General features: G+C 47.9%; 1 protein-coding gene across 1 annotated transcript in view; it reads right to left on the reverse strand.

The window, feature by feature from the left end:
• GDPD2 (glycerophosphodiester phosphodiesterase domain containing 2) overlaps window positions 1-1,605 on the reverse strand; it is a 37,223-nt gene extending 35,618 nt beyond the window's left edge. Inside the window, exon 1 of the mRNA XM_045031458.1 lies at window positions 1,517-1,605. The gene's annotated coding sequence lies outside the window, so the exon portion shown is untranslated. The remainder of the gene's footprint in view (window positions 1-1,516) is intronic.
• Window positions 1,606-8,128: the final 6,523 nt, after the last annotated feature.

Here is an 8,128-nt window from a genome sequence, read left to right on the forward strand (position 1 = left end):
TAATTTGTTGAAAGAGGCATATTGAGGTTTTACCTAGCTTAATCTGCTCTGAATTTGAACACGTTCACAACAGTGATAGATTGGCCTATAAGATGCCTCTGCCTGATAATGAAGTTTTCCAGGAACAGTGCGGCCTTTTTCTTTTCAAAAAGCACATACTCCTCTCATCTGCCCCTTCCCTGTGCACCTGTCTGCTAAAAAGAGACTCTGGCATTCAGACTTCTTTATTGTTTGTGAACTGTTAAAATATACCATTATTTTAGTACTGAAAACAAACCCTTGTAATAGGATGTTTGCTTTCCACTGTTGGCAGGCCTGTAATTTGTGCTCAGAATTACTGTTACCACAGAATTACACTTTCCTGTGGATGATAGGAGGCTGTTGAGAGGTCAGCACATTAACAAATATTGTGAAATGAAAAGCCGTTTGCTGCATGAACCAGCTTCTCTTTATTACTAGTTTCTATTTCAGAATTCTGCCATGTACTGGCTTTAGTTGGCTGCCTATGCTGGTAAACCATGATCTCAGTTATAGCATCAATGAGGAACTAACCGACTCACAGAAACAGCAGTGCTCTCACCATAGCATGCAGCACAGGGCCTAGAGATCACAAGGCACAGAGACAGCGGTTGACCGTGGACACCTCCATTAGCATTGCGGTGCCCAAGTGCCAGTTTCAGCACCCAAACATAGAACTAGGTGCCTTAACAAAGATGCTTGGGTATCGGTACAGACTGTTGCACCATCACAACTGTGAGAAGTACTTACTGGCCACTAGTTGGGCCATACAGCATTTTGCTTTCCTAATTGGCCTCAGCCTGATCATCTTATACTCATTTCACACACCCCTTCAGTGTCTGCTATCTAATCAGGTTAAAGATGGGCAAGTTTCCAACACCCGCATAGCCCATTGGGCTTTATTGTTACAGGGGAAGGATATTACAGTAAAACCGGTTAGGAGGCTATCTTTGCTGCCCAGAACCTTACTAGATCAAGGCTTGTTCTGGGAGAACCAGTCTCCATCACAGTCAGCCACACCATGCTAACAATGGTTTTTCCCTCTGCTCTGTAGCTCTGGGAGAGAAGACCAGAGCCCTCAAAAGGAAGCCATCCCCCTTACATATACCTTGTTATCACCTTCAGGGAACCAGCAGCACACCCTGACCAGCTCTGTGCCCTTACACTCCCCAAGGCTCATAGGCTGGTCTAGTCAGCCAGATCACCATTTTCTAATTATAAGGGGCTACTAGATAGGGCCAGTACCCTTCCTCCCAGTCCCTGCAGACTGTCTGGGGAGGAGCTTTGCTAGGATAGTCTGACATACCTGTTTATTTTGAGGTAAACTTACTTCCTTTCAGGGTGATGCTATCATTTGACTTTCCTAATTACTTACTAGCCACATTGTAACAGCTCTTTTCAGCTCTAACTGAGCCTCAGCACTTCTAGGAGACAGGAAAGCAGGATAACTAACCAGCTTCTCAGCAAAGCAAAGGGAAAAATAAGAGTAGGTACTTACCAGCTGAAAGAGCCAGGAAATGCTACTACAGTACTTGCAAAACCTATCCTGCAAGCCTACAGCTGTTGGGCTGTGCCAATTTAAGGGGCTGGCCCCCACAAGGGCATGCTGGGGAAAATGTATATAAAAGGGGACTCTTGCAGCATAGTGAGGATGACTTTAAGAAGGAACAGTGTTACTAGAGCACTGGTATGTAGGTTAGTATGGTAAATAAGTAGTATTTTTATTCCCATCTTTCAGAGGGGAAGAACTGATAGTCAAAGAGAACACCATGGTCACAGTGGAGTTAGGAGTAATAATACCTAGTTCTTATGCGGTGCTTTTCCTCACTAGATCTCAAAGTGCGAGAACTTGTGAAGTCTGGAATCACAGGCCTGCACTTCAATCATTGGACTTGAAGCTTCCGCTTCCCTACATACACGCTCTTCTTCCTGCTCCTTTGGCTCCTAACTGTACGGTGCAAGGAGGCCATGTAAGACTTTATCAGTAATCAAACAGGCCCTTTAGGTAAGGGAGTTCAGCTGGTTAGTTAGTGTAACTAAAGAGGCTTAGGAAGTGCTAAACAATCCTAGTTCTGCCTGTGCTCTCTGTTCCCAGTCTGGGAGTACAAACCTGTCCCCATGGTGCCTGTCTTGTGATAAAGTCTATCTATGCACCTCTTCCTGAGTTCTGCATGATCACAGGCTGGTGCAGGGGGTTCTTTGGGAACTAGTAGCCAGTCAGCTGCATTTCTAGTCTTCCCTTTACATCGTGTTAATCCTGCTGTGTAATCAGCAGCTCCGGAGTTTGGGGCCTGTTTCTTCTGGCTCTCAGTGCTTATTTGGGGACACTTTACTGCTAATCTTGGGAGCAAAGTGTCTGTCTGTCCTCAGACTACAGGGAGAGCTCAGGGCCCTGTGGTAAGGTGGGTCCCTCCAGGTCTGAGCTGGTGGAAGAGGAGGGTCCCTGAGTCTTGCAGAAGGGGAAGCACAGATGTGAATTCATGTGTGCATGGGGGAGAGGGCGTTTAGAGGGCAGCTGATGGTGTGGGTGAAGGAGTTTGGGAGGCATTAGTGGGGAGTTGATGATGTGTATGTGTGTGTGGGTGTTGGAGGGGAGCTGATGGGGTGTTGGAGGTTCAAGGGGGTGTTAGAGGAAGGCTGATGGTGTGTGTGTTTCTGGGGGGAATTGAGGGGAGCCGATGGGGTGCAGGGGAGGTTTGGGGTGCTGGAAGGGAGCTGATAGTGGGTTTGTGTGTGTGGTTGATGCTGGATGTTCACACTTTACATTGTTTGCTTGGCTCATGTACTGTGGGGTTTTAGGGTTTGGGGATGTTGGAGAGGAGCTGATGGGGTGTGTGGGGGACTCGGGGGTTGTTGGAGAGGGGCTGATGGGGTGTGTGGGGGACTCGGGGGTTGTTGGAGAGGGGCTGATGGGGTGTGTAGGGGGCTCGGGAGATGTTGGAGGGGAGCTGATGGGGTGTGTAGGGGGTTTGAGGGGTGTTGGAGAGGGGCTGATGGGGTGTGTAGGGGGCTCGGGGGGTGTTGGAGGTGGACTGATGGGGTGTAGGGAGCTCGGGGGGTGTTGGGGGGAGCTGATGGGGTGTAGGGGACTCAGGGGTTGTTGGAGAGGGGCTGATGGGGTATGGGGGACTGGGGGGCATTGAAGGGGAGCTGATGGGGTGTGGGGGACTTGGGGAGTGTTGGAGGGGAGCTGATGGGGTGTGGGGACATGGGGGGGTGTTTGAGGTGGGTTGATGGGGTATGGGGGTTGGGGGGTGTTGGAGGGGAGCTGATGGGGTGTAGGGGACTTGGGGGGGTGTTGGAGGGGAGCTGATGGGGTGTGTAGGGGGCTCGGGGGGTGTTGGAGGGGGGCTGATGGGGTGTGTAGGGGGCTGGGGGGTGTTGGAGAGGAGCTGATGGGGTGTGTAGGGGGCTCATGGGGTGTTGGAGGGGGGCTGATGGGGTGTGTAGGGGGCTCGGGGGGTGGTGGAGGGGAGCTGATGGGGTGTGTAGGGGGCTGGGGGGTGTTGGAGGGGAGCTGATGGGGTGTGTAGGGGGCTGGGGGGTGTTGGAGGGGAGCTGATGGGGTGTGTAGGGGGCTCAGGGGGCATTGGAGGGGAGCTGATGGGGTGTGTAGGGGGCTGGGGGGTGTTGGAGGGGAGCTGATGGGGTGTGTAGGGGGCTCAGGGGGAGTTGGAGGGGACCATATGGGGTGTGTAGGGGGCTGGGGGGTGTTGGAGAGGAGCTGATGGGGTGTGTAGGGGGCTCGGGGGGTGGTGGAGGGGGGCTGATGGGGTGTGTAGGGGGCTGGGGGGTGTTGGAGAGGAGCTGATGGGTTATGTAGGGGGCTGGGGGGGTGTTGGAGGGGAGCTGATGGGGTGTGTAGGGGGCTCGGGGGGTGTTGGAGGGGGGCTGATGGGGTGTGTAGGGGGCTCATAGGGTGTTGGAGAGGAGCTGATGGGGTGTGTAGGGGGCTGGGGGGTGTTGGAGAGGAGCTGATGGGGTGTGTAGGGGGCTCGGGGGGTGGTGGAGTGGAACTGATGGGGTGTGTAGGGGGCTCGGGGGGCATTGGAGGGGAGCTGATGGGGTGTGTAGGGGGCTCGGGGGGTGTTGGAGAGGAGCTGATGGGTTGTATTGTGTGTGGGGAGCTGATGTTCACACTTTACAGAGTTCTCTTGACCCATGTACTGCGGGGGGTTTGAGGCTCGGGGGGGTTAGAGGGGAGCTGACGTTTTTTTTCTCTGGACATCTCTGCTGGAGAGATCTTTTTTAAGCCTGAGGTTGTCTCTGGGAACGTGTCAGCAGAGGGCTGGATTCTGGCAGTGCTCACAGCACAACCTCACTGGTAACTGCGAGACCAACTGCAAATGACTGAATGCAGTCAGTTAGGCCCCTAGCGGCAAGGTTGTCTGCACAGGTGGATTCCATTAAAGTGAAAGGGGTGCTGCACAGACACTGACCTCAGCCAATGTGGAGTAGTTTGTAAGACTGGGACCTTAGAAAGCAGATGACCACATAGAATACAAAAGCCAAGAGAGTACATCATAGAAAGAACTTCATTTATTCTGGAACTGACACATATAATTGAATTTCAATTGGGGTATATTATAATAGGCTGTCCTGTATCTTGGAGTGATGGTGGAACACCTGCGAGTTCTGAATTTGCCCTTAAACCTGCAAGCAGACTGAATGTTTCTGCTGTAGCTGCACAGCTGGCTTCTTGAACTGAAGAGATTTTCAGGTAAGCATGAATACAAGTTTTGTTTTTCTAAACATTACTATCAAAGTCAGGCTCCTGGGGAAGCCTATCAGTTTGTGAATAGAGCTGTATTTCTGTAGCCCTAGGTAATGACAAAACTTTGCTTTGTAACTTTACAGCACCAGAAATATGGACAACTGCTTTGGATGAAATAGAGCTTCACAATTTCAAATCACTTTATATTTTGGAATGAATGGAACATTGGAGACAATTGCACAAATCTTAGATACTGATCAGACAGGAAAAATATTAATTTCACAAGCTGGATAGGATAATGGTACTTAGAAATTGTGTGTGTCTTAGTAATTAACTCAGCAGATTCAACCAGTTCAATATTTGTGGATATGCTGAATTGGGGGAGAGCAGAATTTGGCATGCTGATAGTACGTTCCTGCTGCAGATGTAACCAACACACCTCCTGGTGCTCTGTCCCCTCTAATGGTACTGAGACCATTTAGAGATTAATGAATCTGCTACAGTCTTAGCCAAGAGCCATGTGGCTTTTAGCTCATACAGTAGAGGCTCATACACTAAGCTCCAGAGATCCCAGGTTTGATCCCACCTGCCAACGACCGGGGTCTACCCATTAATCTTCTAGTATGTTTTTTTCTATAATTTTATTTAAAAATACTTTAATTTTGCAGACAAATAACAGTACTCTGAGGAAAGTTTTGTAAGTTGGCTCTTGATTCCAAGTTTACAGTCAGTTATAGAATTAAACTTCTTTGACAAAGAGAAAAAATTATCAATATTGAATAATACTGTACAAGTGCATCCCAGTCCAGAGAGTCCCAACTGCCTTCAGGTGGAGGCCTGTCCTTCCGAGGGGTCAGTAACCTTCTCTCCCGACCCCACTCCATTGCACCCAGCCTCTGCACTCTTACCCGGCCTCTACCTCTCTCCGTTCTGTCTCTGAGCAGAGTTGACCCTGTATGCTCCAGCTGAGTATTTCAAAGTGTAAGATTCTAAAACCAGATAAAGAGGTCACTGACTAGTGTCAACCCATAGTCACTCTGTTTGAGGCCTGTTGAGTGACTCCCGACTTGCACTGGGGCCTTGGACAGCAGAGTCCTACCTGCAATGGATAGGAAGACATCTCTGCTGCTTGTTCAAAAATTTTGGATAATAAAAGTGAAGGGAGTGTGAACATCAGTGTGGTAGTGGGACCTGGTAACTGCAGGGACTCCCGTGAAATTACTTACACACGCACATTTAACGTAAACCGTCGTTTCCCCACAAGTGAGCACTCATCCACAGTAACTCAGCTGTATTGTCTGGGTTCTGAATACAGACAGAAATCAGCTTTTATCCACTAACTTCCCTCTTTAATCCTTTTTTCAGTTATCTTTTTGATAACGTTACCCATTTCTACCTCACTTCATGCTTTCAGTCATATTGGAATTCTCTCACCCGCTCCCTGGCTGTCTGGTTTATCAGCTGTTCACTCTAATTCTCCATTTAGCTTGGTTTTGGACAGAAACAGGTTTTGCCTTTCAATCTGCTTGATATATTTTGATGTTGTCTCTAAGTAACCTGGACCTTTTGTCATCAAGCCATTCCCAATCTAGCATACTTGTTTTTCTTCTCCTTTTGTATCTCTCCTAAATGGCTTCAGTCCTTGTTTTCTCCAACTAAGTTATTTTTATTTGTCACATGAGAAGTTGATCAGCCTAACTTGTACAATCACTTCTTTGTTCTAAATTAACTGTAACCACTTTAGAAATAGGCTTGGCTGAATGTCATTGTGGGTAGCTCAATGGAAATGCCAGCAGTAGTCAAAATGCCAAACAATATTAGGCTACATAATAGATTAATAACCTTTAAGACCTGATGGGGCCATTCTGATAATCTATCCTGACCTCCCACATAGCAAGCTAGAGAATTTCACCTGATCATTGCTGCAGCAAACCCATAACTTTGGGCTGAGTTAGAAAGAGACGGCTCGTTTTGATTTATACATTTCAGGTCCATCACATCCCTAGGTCAGGTGCTCCAGTGGTTAATTGCCCTCCCTGTTAACAATTTGGGGAAAGGAATGGGCTAGAAACTATGATAACGGTATTATGTACGTTGATGGTAGGCCCTCACTTTCTGTGTTCTGCTCAGATCTTGACTTATTTTTATGCCATAGTTAAAAGGCTACAAGTAGGTGCCTATTTGATTGGCCTTCGATGAACAAAACCCAAATTATGCAGATGAGATTTTATTTGGCATTTATGTTGATTTCATTTCATGTATGCAGCTTTCCACAGGGCAATTTATAAATTTTGATACAATTTAAAAGTAATTTTATCATAGGAATCTTTACAGAGATCAAAGGCAAAGGTTCAGTCATAAAATGTATTTTACAAATTCAGGGTTCACATTTTACTTTTCCAGTGCAAACTAGGACTGCAAAACTCTGGATAAAGTCTGTGTAGCAAAACCCCTCATTCTTTCTCCTTAAGATTTTCCAGGCATTCTTGCTCATGAACCTGCAACAGAACATGGCTAAAATAAAGTGCAGGAAGGTATAAATTGCCACCTAACAAACCAAACTCTCCTCCTCCACAATGTAATAAAACACTATAATTGCTTCCTGAAAGCTCACCCAAGTGGCTTGTCCCTCCTGGCTTCCTCTCCACATCCATCAGATAAAACATTGACGCCAAGATCTCTTCTGCATGAGCTGTTCACAAAGCTCTCCGTTCTGTTTATACTCCATTACCTATTAGAAGGGTGCCTGTGTGAAGACTCTGATTGCAGCGCTATCCTCTGGCTGAATGCTGGTCCATGTTTAGGTTGGAGAAAAAGAAACTGGCTCAGAATCTGCCAATTTGGTGAGGCGCAGGCTGTGCCTTCTCAGCTGCTGTAGGATGGTGCATAAGTGCTTGGAGGGGGCGCAGATTGTTCAGCCATGCTGCTTGGTTCTCCCAAGTGCTAGAGTCAAGGAGAAGGTTTCAGCCGCAAGGGATTGCTGCTCAGGTGTTGCCCTTTTACTGGGTGACAGGAGCATAAGAGGCAGAATGTGTCTCTTTTCCTTGAATAAAGCCCATGGTTTGGACACTGCCAGTTCAGAGGAGAACAGGATACTTCACAGCACCGCGTGTGCCTCTTTCCCAGGAGGCTGTTTCTCAGCTCGGTAGGACATGGCTCTGGGCCAGCAGTGACAGGCAGAGTGCCAGCTGCTGGCACGGCGTTCTAAAGAACTGCTCTTAAGCTGCACTGCCCATTCTCTGCGACGTTCCCTTACCTTATCTTGCAAGGTAATTATGGAAGAAAGTAATGTTTGTATTCAAGTGTATTAACATTCAATTAATGTTATTGACTTGACATATGTAGTGACAGAGACCAGGAACCTCCTGAGTGTCTAGGTGTCGAACTCCCTTCGAT

The sequence above is a fragment of the Mauremys mutica genome, chromosome 9 (genome assembly GCF_020497125.1).
Source record: "Mauremys mutica isolate MM-2020 ecotype Southern chromosome 9, ASM2049712v1, whole genome shotgun sequence".
Classification (NCBI taxonomy): Eukaryota; Metazoa; Chordata; order Testudines; family Geoemydidae; genus Mauremys; species Mauremys mutica.